We start from the raw sequence: 15,651 nt of genomic DNA, 5'->3' as shown, positions 1-15,651 counted from the left end.
TTCAGGATGGTTTCCTCTAGTTCCATCCATTTGCCTGCGAATTTCAATGTACCACATTTTCTCCATCCAATCTTCAATTAGGGGGCATTTAGGTTTCTTCTAGGTTCTGGCTATTACAAATAATGCTGCTATGAACACAGTTCATAGCATCTTTTGGGTATATGACTAACAGAGGAATTGCTGTACCTTGCATTTTTCCCAGCTCAGTCCTATAATGGATGGGGTTGTGCATCTTAATAGAGGTAGTATTTTATACTAGCTTTACCTTCACTCACCTTGTCTACAATTTTAAATATCCAAATTTCTTTCTTCATCAATTTGACTCCCCTGGGAGTTTTATTTTGTTTTGTTTTTCTCACCTGGGAACTGATTTTCAGATCTCAGAGAACAATAACTACAAAAAACAACACTGCATCTTAAATGTATTATTACCCATTCATTTTTAATTTCATCATATTTTAAAGATGATTTTGGAATAGGTAAATAATTGGCAAGATTTTAACATGAGTAGCTTTCAGACTGATTCTTACCAGTTATGTTTGTATCTAAAACCCCACATGAACAAGATTCACTGATCATATATCTATCAGCACACTAATATTCCAGTCTCCAAACACAGAGACCTTTAAATGATGCCTACAATATTTTAGAGACTTTTTTCCCTATCTGTTCTCTCAACTCATTCAGTCTTCCAATCATTTGCACAGAGTCATTAACCATGTGGTTAGAGGAATCATAGAAATGTAACTACTCCAACAGTACACACTTAGTCATCAGTGAGACAAAATATCCTGCATAATCAGCTTAAAGGGCGGAAAGTTTCCTTAGGCTCCTGGGTTTGTAAGACTAAATCTTTCGCGGGGGGAAAGGCATGGTGAAGGATCCACTTGTTCCATGATGACGTGAATGTGCCATGGCTGTATATTCACAGTGGCGGACAGTAGCAGAGAAAACAAATGAAATTGATGGTCTGTATTCACTTTTAAGCAATCCCCCGTGCCCCTTCCAAGGGTCAACAGTCTTCAATGTACTGCCTCCAGTGGATCCAACAAGGCTCAGATTATGAGGTTGTGAGGAACATTTCAGATTCTGGCAATTACAGTATTTTCCCTTTCTGAGTCAGGTATGTGGCCCTTATGTCTCTAGTATATAGGGAGAGGTACAGACTTTGTATTCAGCCTTTGTACAGGCTGCTTCAGGCCATATATATTGCTTTTACTCTCAATTAATTGGTCCTCCCCAATAGGGACAGAGAAAATCATCAGTTTTTAAAATCTGATATTCAAACCTCTCTCCATTTTTTCTTTAGTTTTCCTAAGCACATGATGAATCAAACAAGAAATCCCACATTTTACAGCAGAAATAAGAACCTGACAACTAAAATCATAACAAAACTAGTTTTTAGGAAGCCAAGCCCCTCTATAGTAACTGTTTCTATAATGGAAGCAGAGTCAGTGCAATAACTGAAAATAATACAGTGATAACCTGGGGTGATGTATATTTGCAGAACCCATGGTTGCTCCTTTATGAAAATTAAAGAAAATGATGCAGATGCGTGTCAAGTGCATTTGATGTACTTAATAGTGTGTGTGTGTGTGTGTGTGTGTGTGTGTGTGTGTGTGTGCTGCCATATGTGCAAGTAAAAAAATATTACCCATCAAGGAGGCAGAGAGAGAGCCTGGGCAGTGGGCAATCTCCTCCTTTAACCCAGTGTATTCAGAGTGGATATTTCCCCCTTTAGGCTTTTCCTAGAAACAACTTGACCTCCACAAGTAAAGGAATGCTTTACTGGTCTTTACAATGCAATAAAGTTGCCAATCAAGATTAATAAGCATGCCCTCTAATGATGTGGCTTTATTATTGTAAAACAGGGGTTGTTAGGTTGGTCATTGGTGCTATACTTCCTAACCGCACAAAAAGAGCAGGCTATCACCTTTGAGAAACAGCATTACTAGCTCCATCTAAGTTTGATATATGAATGGAATTAGCTTTCAAGTATTATTAAAAAGAAAATTAAACTATATAAGTTAGCAGGTAATTGTTTACAATTGCCCATTTCTAGAAAAGGAATACATTTTCACCCAAATTTCTGAAAAACCTTGAAATAATAAAAAAATTATATATAGACTATATTTTTTCACCATAGAGAAATACTTGATTATTTAACAGTAAATTAAAGGCACTCATAAGTCTTCAAAAGAAGATGGATAGTTAATGTGTGTTTGTGTGTGTGTGTGTGTCATGTACAGAAAATCATTCAAAGAATTGATAAATATATTCATTATCAATTTCATTTCTTTTAACTGACAAATCTTAATGACCTTGTATAACCTTGTTGATATCAGAATAAACAGGTCTCATACTTTGGTTTCAAAGGACTTTCAGTCAAGGAGAAAATCGTGCCATTAAACAAAATGTGAACCAATTTTATTATCAGTGAGTTAAAACAAGCATAAGTTTTCCGATAAGACTGAAGTGTCAAATATTTCTCTTTCCTTCTTGAGTTAATAAAATTTCAGCAAGCTATTAGAATCAATTTCCTGAGAAAAGCAACTTTTAAGATGTATAATAACACCATGACTGATTCAGACCAATATTTTGCAGCCTGTGTATCTATGGTACTCTATTGATTTTCAATATGCACAACCAGGACCAAGAGGCATATCAAGACACTCGAGTACCTTGTGAATCATCTTGGATTGATTAAATGTAATAGAGTTCATGATTAATTGAGAGCATGCCAGAAGTCTGTTGTACTTTAGGGTTTTCTTCTGTGTGAAAGGACATTAGAATCTCAGTGCACAGGATTTGTCATATAAATGAAGCAATTCCTTATCACACCACCCCCACTTCCCCCAGGCTTTGTGCAAAATCTTTTAAGGGTCTGTATTCTTAGAAGTGAGAAAGGAATTCTTCTAATGTACTTGAGAATGAATAGTGTTCTGACCCCAATCTCTCTAGTTCAACCTTGAATTAGCCTCTGTACCTTACTTTTCCACTATTCTTCATCAAAAATGACGTATTAGTGCCATTTCATTCCATAAATCTTCCTGTTATAGGGTTTGATAACATACTCTGATAGCTCTCTTCACCTGGAATGTTTTGATCCATTGTTCTTTTCATATTTCTGCTTATTGTCATGCCTCCAAACATTTGAAACTCCTCCATTTTTTTCTCAGAATCATGCTGCAGTTTAAAATTTCAGAGTCTTTGAATATGTTTCTATTCTGTCTACATATCCTCCCATTCACTTCCAGCATCTTTAAAATCAACTAATCAATTTCCATTACTAACTGGCCATCTATTTCTTAAAAGAAAAAAATATTCCTTCATTGATTAAATGAACTGAGTTTTGACTATCTGATGTATAAGTGGAGAGGTCTGTCTTCTTTGACTCATATGATAAAACACTCAGATCTTATAGCTTGATGTAATGCTACATATAATATTTTTTATACATGGGCCTGAAGCATCCTAGCTTTTCACTACCTTTTCCAGTTCGTTCAATGCTTTATAGCTCAAGGATGCCTCACTCTGAATTGTACACAAATAATATGTTTTTAGCTTGAAATCTTCAGTATGCCCAAAGTATTTTACTTTAAAATACTAACTTTTCACACAACTTACATAATACCAATTGGGAAAGAAATACTTACCTGATATTAGAATTACAGAAACATTGTCTATATAAATGTTTCTTGTTATGTTTTAGGAAAATATTTTGTTTATATAAATATTCTTAATTTTATTTATTAATTTTCATATGCTATTATTCTTAAAGGTTATTTTTACATATACTTATGTTGCTTGTAAATAGTAGGATTTATTTAATGTCTTTGTTTTATATATTTTATATAAAAATATTACCTTTTATTTTGAGATATATATGTGAAACACTTTCATTTGTATTATAATGAAGTTACTACATTCAGTCCATGAGGTAACTTCGAAGTTTGTCATATAAATGCAAATGTCACTTATATGAGTATAGATCTGAGTGCTTTAGCAAATCATAAATTACATATTTTCTATGAATTCTTGTGTTTTAAAAATTAATTTAGAACTCTTGTTAATTCAGAGCTGATCTTTAAATACATTTTGTGTATACACATTAGATCTATATAATTTAAAGTAGGATATGTAAATGAACTATAAAATAAAATAGAAATCAATAAAGGCATATTAAAAAGTAGACCAGTTTGGTGGGTGTACAAAGAAAAAGTATTATGAATTAAATACTGAGCAAAGAGAAGCTTTTGTTTGTTTTTGAAGCAGGGTTTCATGTGGCTTTGGAACCTGTCCTGGAAGTAGCTTTGTAGACCAGGCTGGTATTGAACTCACAGAGGTTTACCAGCCTGTGCCTCCCGAGTGCTGGGATTAAAGGTATCCACCACCAATGCCCAGATGACTGGATGGAATGTTCATATCTTTTGCAAACAATCTGTGTCATTTTTGAATACTTCTGATGCAAATCTGCTCTTCACAATATAAGTGACATACTTACTGTTGGCAACACTCTGGTTGCTTTCACATGTGTTGAAAGCCATAATGACATCCTCAAATTATGGTGGGGCTGACACTGAAGTATGAAGTGATCTCATCAGAGACAATGAGTAAGAAGATGGATGGTCACCCAGCCTTGATTCAAGTCTCCTCAGTCACGAAGACAATGCTTTGTCTTAACAACTTTGTGAAATTTCACACTTGTTGGTGTCTTTAAAATTATATACTCTTTATCTCCCTTTAGCATAATGCTTTCCAAATGCACAATATGAATTTTAAGTTTTGTTTTTTCTTAGTAAAATAGGTGACATTCTCATAGCTAAGACATCATCACTTTCAAGTGAAGCTTAAAAATCAGGTTCCCATAAATTGAGGTAGGTAGATGGTACCAAAAGAACAGAGTCTTCTGTGAGATGTCTGTCTTCAAATTTTGACATTGCTATTAGCAACTGTGTGGCCTTGATAAAATTACTTAAACTCCTAATTTAGATGATGGAAATATTAATGTAACTTCCATGGTACTCTGTATGAGTTAAAAAAAAATGGTAACCATCTCAGAACAATTGAAACTAACAAAATTTGAATAAATGTTTATGGGAAGAAGTCTTTGGAGGTCTAACACAAAGCATCACATTATGGCGGGAATTCTAGTGGCCAGGTAGAAAAGAGGAGGAGGAAACTGGACTTTTATACTATGTGAGTGTCATACAGCCCTAAGCTGTCATTTTACAAGGAAGGGCTCCAACTTCTCAGTTTTGCTACCCTGGAAACCACATATTTATTAGATGGATATTGTAAGATACCCAGAATCCAAATTATAGCAATTTCTGTCTCTATAATTGCAAGTATCTTTATTTGTATCATTCCAATCTAGTCAATTTCTGATAATTTGCTATTTATGTACTAGGAAAAAATTCAGTTTTGTAAGTATTCAGCAGAAATTATTATGAAAAAAAGATGTGATATGAAGGATCTCCACTTCATGGGGACAATACTTTTATTTTAATACAGTTATAAATATTTTTCTTGAAAATGTTTTTTTTACACAACATATTTTGCTTATGGTTTCCCCTCCCCAAACTCATCCCAGTTTCTCCCTACCTCACCACGTTCCACAGCCACATTGTTCCTGTCTTAAAGAATAAATGTAGTGATAAACTAACTCCTAATGGTATTCTGCGGTATTCATAGATTGGTGCCCTATGCAGCCACCATCAGAGAAGTTTCCTACTGCAGCAAAAAGGACCCCTTACAGAGACCAACAGCTAAACATTCTGCAGATGGAGAGAAAGCTTAGAACACTTGATTGACATAGGATATTTCCATCAAATTCCTCCCAGCAGTGCTCAGGCAACCCAATGAAAGCAGAGGAAGGAAAAGTATAAGAGCCAGAGAAGATGGATGACACCAGAAGGACAAGGCAAGGCCTGCTAAATCAACTGAATGAGGCTCATACGAACTCACAGAAATAGAATCGGCAAGCATGGTTCTTGCACAGGTCAGGAGGAGGACCTCTTGTATATAGTATTCCTACCACATCAGTGGTCGTATAATGTTTGCACTTGTGTGAACAAGTTGGTCTCTGACTCTTATGCCATGTCTTGGTCTCTGTTCGTTCTCTTGCTTTGCCTTGTCTAACTTTGAAGTTATGCCTTTTATTTTGCATTTTATTTTGTTAAAAAAAGAAATAAGCTTCCAAGGAATAACAGCAAAATTGAAATTAAACAAAAATAGGAATAGGATGAAATAAACAAGAACATGAGCCAAAGACATAGCGTGAGAAACACAGATGCATATGGTTATATTTTAGAGGGTAAATACTTAAGTAATATAAATCCATGTTCAAAAAATTCAAATTATTTGCTCTGTTCACAAATCTTTGTTCATGGATTTGTGAGGATTCTCTAGAAATATTTCAGCTTAAAAATTCAAAATCATTTTTTCACACTTTAAGAGATTTTGAAAGTTCTCTATAGATTTACCCATCTCTTTTCATTTTATTCATTTCTTTCCCTTCTTCTGTTCAGAATTACTGCAACTACTCTATATATTTGGAAATAGTCTTTGATAACTGTGAAATAACTTTGTAAAACATTAGATGTTAATCTCCCTACAAAGTGGTTAAATTTGTTGAGTATTATCATAACCACTCTAGTTTTGTTATGGATTATATTTACACAATGGGCTTTTCCTACCTTATTGATTTTACCTTTTCAGTGTTTGCATGTATTTTACAAATGTAACATATGATGGGTATTAATAAGGTTATTAATATTTGTCATATATTTTCTATTTTGGAATTTTTAAAAATCAAGATGGCAGTCTTTGCTTTTCCTTAGTGTTTGAACCTAAATAATTAACGCAGTTGTTTACAAGGTTTTGCTCATGTCCACCTCTTACGGGTTCTTTATTTGTCCTGAAATCTAATAGATTATTTTTTGTTTTACTTCCTTTTCACTATTCTTCTTTCTTGGGCACATTTTTGTATTTCTTCTTCTGTACTTGTGTTTCCTTTTACCCATGAGCCTTTTTGAAAATACTTTCCTTATGAATTAAACAGTATGTCCTTTCCTATCAAAACTGTCTAGCTCAAAATCACTCTATCATACAAATATAAAGAAGTTACATGGTTGTATATCCTGTTTACTTAATTACTTTCTCTCCTTTCTTCCAAATTTGTTCCACCCCTCTCTCCCTATCTCTCCTTCTCTCTCTCTCTCTCTCTCTCTGTGTGTGTGTATTTTCACTTTTAAGGAAAACAAAACAAAAGAAAATAAACAAACAAATAAAAAAAAAAAAGAAGACCAGAGCTTTGCTTCAATGTGTAAGTAGGATGTTACAGTCTTTTGCTTTCAGTGCATAGGTAATCTCTGGCTATTCTGGGAATTTTATGAGTTCATTTTGTTTGGGTATCGCTTTCTGTGTGTGCAGGATCATAGCTTCTTCAATTTAAAAATACATACAGCATTGGCTGGAGTTCCTGCCATTCATCTTACCAGGGCTTGGATTTTGATGGTGTAAAAGTGATTGTGTGAGGGCAGTACGTATTCTAAAGTAACTACGTTTTGGCATTTGTATTTTGATGAGATGGTCAGCAACATGTGGTATGATGCTCTTACCTGTGATGAGCAGTGACAGGGAGTAGCAGTTCTCTGCTAGCCACATCGCCAAAGAGGTTAATCGTTGCATCTCAACAGTGTAGTGTACGCTAAGCTGTTGTGTTTAGTTCACCAGATTTGCTTAATCTGTTTTTGCTCTACCATGTTTGTAACTTATGATAAAGGTATAACTCCACTATATTATTAAGCACATCTGCTTTTATTCATCCCTTGTATTAATTCCTTTCATGAATGACAATAAGACACAGATCACTGAGACTTTTTTTTTAACCTTTCCCCCTTCTCTAAGTATCATTTTCTTAGAATTTTTTCTTTGTTATAATAAATAATTTCACAATATTTTAACATTTATTTTCTCATATTGTGTATTCTCATTTCTGTTCTGGAATTTGTATTTTAGGTTTTTATTAATAATTGACTATCTGTCCCCTCAAGAAATTTTGTTACATTAATTTTTTATCATGTTGCACTATACAGTTCTACCTCTGGGCAAGACATTTCAATTCTTCTTCTGATATATATATATATATATATATATATATATATATATATATATATAAAGTTGCAGAATCATTGTCCTTGCTAATTACTTAGGGAAGTTTCAACCATTTGTATAGCTATGTTCCTGAGTATTATAGATTATCTTCACCCATGTTTCTTATACTTATGAGATTAGTCAGACATAGATGTTTAATCTTCAGATACTGTATAGACCTGCAGAACAAGGCATTTTAATGTTTTAATATTAGTACTCCGTTGACATAAGACACTATTGCTCCTGACTGCACCGACAAATTCCCAAGAATATATTGAGCACTGATGTCACTCCTTCTGGAGTCCATCCTCTCCTCAGCTAATGGCCTATTGGGCAAGAAACTGCCCCCATCTCGACCATTGACTTTGGACATGCTCTCCTACTTTGCTTGCAAGAGACAAACATAGAAGACTGCTGAAATTTGCAAAGTCAGGGGAAGATAGACTTTCTACTCCCTGCTTTGGTAGTGGTCTGTCAGATACTCTAGGTTGTACCCAAACTGGTTGCCCCAACATTGCTGCAAAACTTTAGGCAGCCTGCTGTTTCTTCTTCACTGCACCTTTTGGAAGCTGCTCACCTTAACTTCCTGCCTACTCTAGTATTGTTATTTTCCTTCTCAAGTCTTTGATGAGGTTGAAGATTAGACTGTCACAATTATTGTTCTCTATTCCTAGATAGAAATATTAGGTACAAAACTCACACTTTCTAGCTTCGGACAACTCTATAGTAATCTCTGTTATGCCTTCACCCTAGGACTGGTAGTTCTTGCCATTTACTCTTGGTATCTCACTGGCAATAGGTCTTAAGAGTGTATATTCTTAATTTTTCCTTTCCTAGAGCATACAAGATATTTACTGCCTTTATATGTAGCTTTGTATCAAGTCTAAATATTTTCTTTAGACTAAAAGGGGAATTGTAGTGAGATTTCCCCCCTGCCAGCACCTGTAGCACTGACCACGCCCACTGGGACATGGGGACAGGTGCAGGAGTGAACTGGGGGGGACTAGGTCTGGTGTCTCAGACCCAGCTCTCTCTCTTACTTCCTGGTCAGAGACAAAGAGCATCCAGATGCACCTTTGGGACAGGAACCTGTAGCGGTCATCTGTTTCTGGTGTAAGTGATTTCTCCCTGAATAACCCGAATAAACATCCATCATCCTATCATTTCCCAGATTCTTATTTACCATGCTTTATCATTTTATGTGAATTATAATTTTTACTAACCAAAGGACATATTTACAATCTAAATATGTTATATACACAAAGTGTTTGCATCTAAAACTGGGCCAACATTCTGCTTCATTAGATCTAATAAATATAAGGGGATTATATTGTTTAAAATCAGGTATTTATGTACCTTTAATACATTTTGCTTTGTTCTAGCAATAAATAAATTCTAGCTTTGCTTTTTAGTCTTTCTGATGGATGGTTCTAGAATAAACTTATGCTTTTATTACAATAGTCCTACTACAATGCCTGTCCTTGATTGTATGTCTTACCTGCAAGCTTGATTAAATAATTTGGTATTTGTCTTAGTTAGGGTTTCCATTACTGGATAGAGACACCATGACCATGGCAACTCTTCTAAAGGAAACCATTTAATTTGGGGCTGGCTTATAGTTCAGAAGTTTAGTCCATTGTCATATTGGCTTGAGGTAATATGACATACCAGTAGACACACTGCTGGAGAGGTAGCTGGGAGTTTTATATCTAAATTGTCAGGCAGCAGGAAGAAAGAGTGAGACACTGGGCCTGGCTTGAGCTTCTGAAATTTCAAATCCCACCCACAGTGAGACACTTCCTCCAACAAGGCCACACCTACACCAAGAAGGCCACACATCCTAATCCTTTCAAATAATGCCACTCCTTGTAAACTTCTGCAGGTCATTATCATTCAAACCACTGAAGCAACCTAGTTTATTATATATGGTACAACTGCCAGCACTCTGAAACTTTACATCAAAGACTAAATAGTATGTCTAAACAAATATTTACATAATATACATGGACATGTGCAGCCTTTTTGGCAAAACCACAGCAGCACTTATTACAATGTTTCTTGACCTCCAGGTGTTGGTGGCGCATGACTTTAATCCCAGAACTCAGGAGGCAGAGACAGGAGGTTCTTTGTGAGTTCGATACCAGCTCCAGGACAGTCTCCAAAGCTACACAGAGCAACCCTGTCTCGAAAAACAAAAACAAACAAACAAAAAATATTTCTTGACTAACAAAGACTTACATTTTCATCCTCCAGGAACTGAAACCAGCGTTCTTAACTCAGGCAACAAATTTTATCCTACTCTGTGGTCAGGAAAGTTCTAGCAGGCAGTAATAAATGTCTCTAGTTCAGATTACTTACTATATCCCTGTAAACCTGCTCTGACTTTCATTCATAATATAAATACCATTGCTTCATCTGATTTATCTTATCTTGTATTGGTTGATAGTGGGAGAGAAAGTAAACAGCTCTCTGCCATGGACAGATGTGGAAATTATGTATTAATATTGTTTAATTTTGGTGTAGGAAAGTATACTATTTATTTACATATTATAGATTCAAAACTCTATTACTTCATTGTGAAATTATTCTTGCATCTCTGCAATTTTAAACAAAACAAGTAGTTTATTTATTTTTTAATCTGAATATACCTTGTGTAAAAAAAGCACATGAAATAAATTATGGAAGGATATATTGAAAGTCTTTACAATGGAAGAGCTTTCTTGTAACTAGTATGTTTCTATTAATATGAATAATCAATAAATCAAATAATAGAAATGAAAATAATAATAACTCTTATCAAGGATATTATGTTGTTTATAGATTAGTTACACATTTCCAAAACACCAAGTTATAAATGCAATCTGTTGTCAGCTATCTGCCAAGAGCACAAGCAGCTGAGCTTTAAAATGACACATGGTGACATCTCTATTTGTCTGAAGAAATGTCTGTTTGTGATATGTTTATAGCTGCCGACAGACTCTGTTTCTCCACACTGACAGTTCAGGAGAGATAGAGTATTTTACCCTATAGATTCAGACCATGGGCTTCACTTTGTCCTGAGGCTCTGCTGCTTCAAGGTGTATACAACTTGCTCTCCTATAGAATCTTCTCTATCCAATAGGATATGATACACTGGATTTTATATTGCTGAATGAAAGACAGACATAAAGTTCCAAAAGAATTCAGATGACTCAACAAGGATGTCTTTTGTAACATCTGTGGTACACAGAGAGATTAATAGGACAAAAATAGTTTGGTGAATGAAATAAAATAGGAAACTCTAATATACTAACTACATTTGGGAACATAACACACACACATTTATTTTGAGTAACTTATTTTACTCTTTATGTTACAGTTTATCTTATTTAAAGGCATTTTTAAATTGTATACTGTATAGAGAAAACATGCTTATCAGTAGGAACAAAATTAAAAGTTCACACATTCATTAGGTAAAAATGAGCAAAAAATAGGAAAAATTATTTGTACACACATACATAGCTGCTAAATAATGTGTAATTTAGAGACATTGACATCTCTATTCCTCAAAAACCCTATAAGACGTTTAATTTTAATCAGATATTATTGTGGCAAAACACATGAAGTAATCAAGTTAAAATAATTTTACATATTTAGAAGTGGTGTGTGTGTGTGTGTGTGTGTGTGTGTGTGTGTGTGTGTGTGTGTGTGTGTGTGTGTATATGTGTGTTGTAACAATAAGGAGATAAATAGGCCATAAATTTGAATGAGTACGGGAGTGATATTTGTAGAATGAATTGAATGGAAATTGAAGGGGGAAAAATGATCCAAATATATTATGATCTCAAAGGTAAAAAATAATTAAAATATAGAAACATTTAAAAATATTCCAAAGTATTCATTTTGAAGGGAAAGGGTGTGGCAGATTTGTTTTGACTCAAAGTCATTTAGATTCATGGTCAATTGGCCCACAAAATTAAGTCCATGTTGGGCAGAGAATTGTGATAGGAACATGTAGCAGGAAATGCTCCTTTACCCTCCAGCCTGGGTGAAAGATTGACAGGAGATGTTATAGCCCCAATATTCATTCCAGACCCTCCTCCATAGAACTTAACCACTTACACTTTCCTCACTGAGCCAGATATGATGAGAGACATTTGTTAGCCATGCATGCATGAGGCTGCAAGTTCATGTAGCACAGTAAAAAGCAAGCTATTATTCTTACACACTTCATATGACACAAATGTTTTAATGGAAATGTGTGGTCATGGTATCATGAAGACATCCAGTAAAGGGCAATTGGGCTGTTCATAAAGCTTTTGGAAACTCAAATGTCTAAAGCAATGTATGCTAGAGTGAGCTCCAGAAAAGTCTAGGCTAAATAGAATGACTTTGTCTCAAAAACAAACAACCAAAATCTATTTTTTCAAGAATTGGAGGAAAAGAGAAAAGAAATTACCATCCTAATTTATCCAAATCCAGATCTCTTAAACATTTGATTCTCTTAAACCTAGATGAACAACCTGAGTACTAATGACTAAGCCTTGAAGATGATGTCAACATATATTTCCATAAAAACATATGAGCACCACATGCTAAGTATAAGGAAGCTATCCAGAACTTGAAGTTTACCATGACACATGACTTCTAGAGTCGAAATACTGTCCTGGTGCTGGGCACTTAAAGCAGAAAGTTGCAATGCTTGAACTCATCATAGAAAAAAAAAATCAAAATATTAAAGGTGTACACAAGAGTTAACTTTACACAATTATTATATATCCCATATTTCTGTTCAAGTCTCAACTAAAAAGACTATTTCGTATATTCTGTATTTCTCTGAACTTTTTGATTAATTTTAACCTATTTCATATAGTTTTATATTCATATTGCATGCTAATAAATGATAAAATTATCTATACATATTTTATGCCTTAGTGATGTGTATAATTTTTCATGCTTTTACCATACTTCCTGTTATTGTCTCTGAGAGTTTGTTCAAATTGTAACTCTAGGGTAATCATGAGTGAAACCACATTTCTTTTATAGAGATAATAATTTGCCATTCATGTCCTTTGAAAGCAAAATCCTTCCTCACCCTCAGCCCCACAGAAGAGCATCTCCTGACAATGGTGATTCTACCCTTTATAAGATGTAGTTTAGCTGCTTCTTATGTTACAGGTTTAACTTGACCTAAACTTGACATAAAAACACTTCATGAAGACCCATACAGAAATAGATGATATCTCCTGAGGAAAACCATTTCACATTTCTCATTTCCCTTAGGCTCGTTACAAACAATTGTACTATCGAATACTCTAATTAATTACAAAGAAATAAGGAATGAAAAAAAATTGAAAATATCATGTAGCTATGGGTTAGACATCAGGGTTGACATAGGTCATGTAAGCATGCATCATAGTTTCTTTTCATTGCAACCTGTTGCTTGGCTTTCTCCTCTGGGTGGGGGTCTAGTGCTTACAGCTACATATATTATTCAGTTTATTTCAGTTTTAAGTGAGAGGGAAAAAAAGTTCATTTCTTAGAGCATATAACATCTACGTACCACCTTTTCTGTTTTCACCTAATGAAACATCATTTTTTTTAACCTAAAGATTACAGTATATTTTGTGGAAAATAAATAACATGTTCTTTCTTTATCTTGAATAATATCCATTGTAAGCTCAAAGTGGTCGCATAAGGAACATTTCAGATGAACATGCTTGAGAGCCAACACATTTGAATCTCACTAGGCACATGGATAAAATGAAGGAGCAAGCTGGGTCTCCCTATTGGAACTGTTCCTCTAGCTGTGGGGTCCTATGGAATCAGGTACTGGAATGAACACTGGCCATTCAATAAGAGAGAACCTCATGAAAGTATACTAATAAAGTACCGAGAACACATGTATATTCATCTTTTACTTTTTAGCTTTATGTAAGATTTTTGCCTTTTGTGTTAGATATTGTGTGTGTAGCATTAACACTTGAAAGCAATTCAGCCTTAAAAGGGGTAAATAGCACAGTATATATTTTTGAATGATGAAATTCTACATGTTTTGTAGAAGACACACATTTGTGTATGAGCCCACACAGACACAGATGTGTTCATGTGCACACACATGTGTACTTCAGATAGCAAATATGACTAATTCAGCTAAATTAAACATTTTAGTATTTATTTCTGTGTCAAAGTGACAAAATTTAGGAAAAGGTGATAAAATCTGTCCTAGGAATGATATAATAAACTCATTTTAATGTTGTTTAAGAAGGAAATAATTGATACGTTGATCTCTAAAGGACATAATTTTAGAATATATGTTCATCTCCTAAAACTATTCAACTCTAACTATATATATATATATATATATGTATATATATATATATATATATATATATATATATATATATATATATTTGCCTGTCAAAGTCTCTTATTCCCTTCCTAGATCTTTTCCATACTAGCTAGAAGTTTGGCAGAGTAAAACTTGTAAAATAGTGCTGCCCCTCACACAATATGGCTTGACCTTATTGAGAAGAAGCAACATCTGTATTGTATTTTACTCCTTTCTTTCTTTCATATTAAAACTGGTTTCCCTGCTCCACCCTCCCCATAATGAGAGAACATGTTGGGGGTGGGAAAGATGGCTCAGATGTTAAGATCACTGGCTACTTCCCCAGAGGTTCTGAGTTCAATTCACAGCAACCACATGGTGGCTCATAACCATTTGTAATGAGATCTGGTGTGAGAAAGCATGCAGGCAAGCAGAACACAGTTGTATATGTAATAAGCAAATAAATCTTTTTAAAAATAGAGAGAAAGAACATATCTCCTTAGTCATCCCTCCTGAGAAACTCAAGTCCAGTCTTTGCTTCTCTTAATTTAGGGTATACCTTTGGATGCTATAAAAGGAAGAAGCTTCAGAAGTTTCAGAAAAGATTTATTGGAAAGTGCTCAACCCAGCCTAGTGAGACATTATCACACATGGCTGACTGGAACAAACATGCTAATATCCACAGGGCTTTCTCTACAAATTGTATAAAACATTAACCTCCAGTGAAAGAAAAGGATGTTATGTTTTTTTCTTCAGAGGGTGTGTGAGAGAGAGAGAGAGAGAGTGTGTGTGTGTATGTGTAGACAAAACAGTGCATTATCTGTTCTGAAAAATCTCTCTCTTACACACACACAAAGATATACTATTTCAGTAAAGAAATAATGTCACTGTACATCAAATTGAAGATGCATTTAATAAAGATGGCATCTATATGATGATATAGTGTATACACATTGCCGTTGTAAATTTATAGACTATCAAGTGATATAAATTGCATGAAATAGTGAGACTGTTTATTTACATATTCACATTGCTATAAAATGTATCCATAGATATATGAAATAAACACAGTAGAAAGTATCTTTTGGGAGGAATAAGTACTTTGGAGACATTTACATCTTTTTTTGTTCTATTTACAGTTCATGATAAAAATGGTCTTAAGGAGCTTTTAACATTTAATCTCT

The sequence above is a fragment of the Phodopus roborovskii genome, unplaced genomic scaffold (genome assembly GCF_943737965.1).
Source record: "Phodopus roborovskii unplaced genomic scaffold, PHOROB, whole genome shotgun sequence".
In the NCBI taxonomy this organism is placed as follows: domain Eukaryota; kingdom Metazoa; phylum Chordata; class Mammalia; order Rodentia; family Cricetidae; genus Phodopus; species Phodopus roborovskii.
This window is presented reverse-complemented; position numbering follows the sequence as displayed.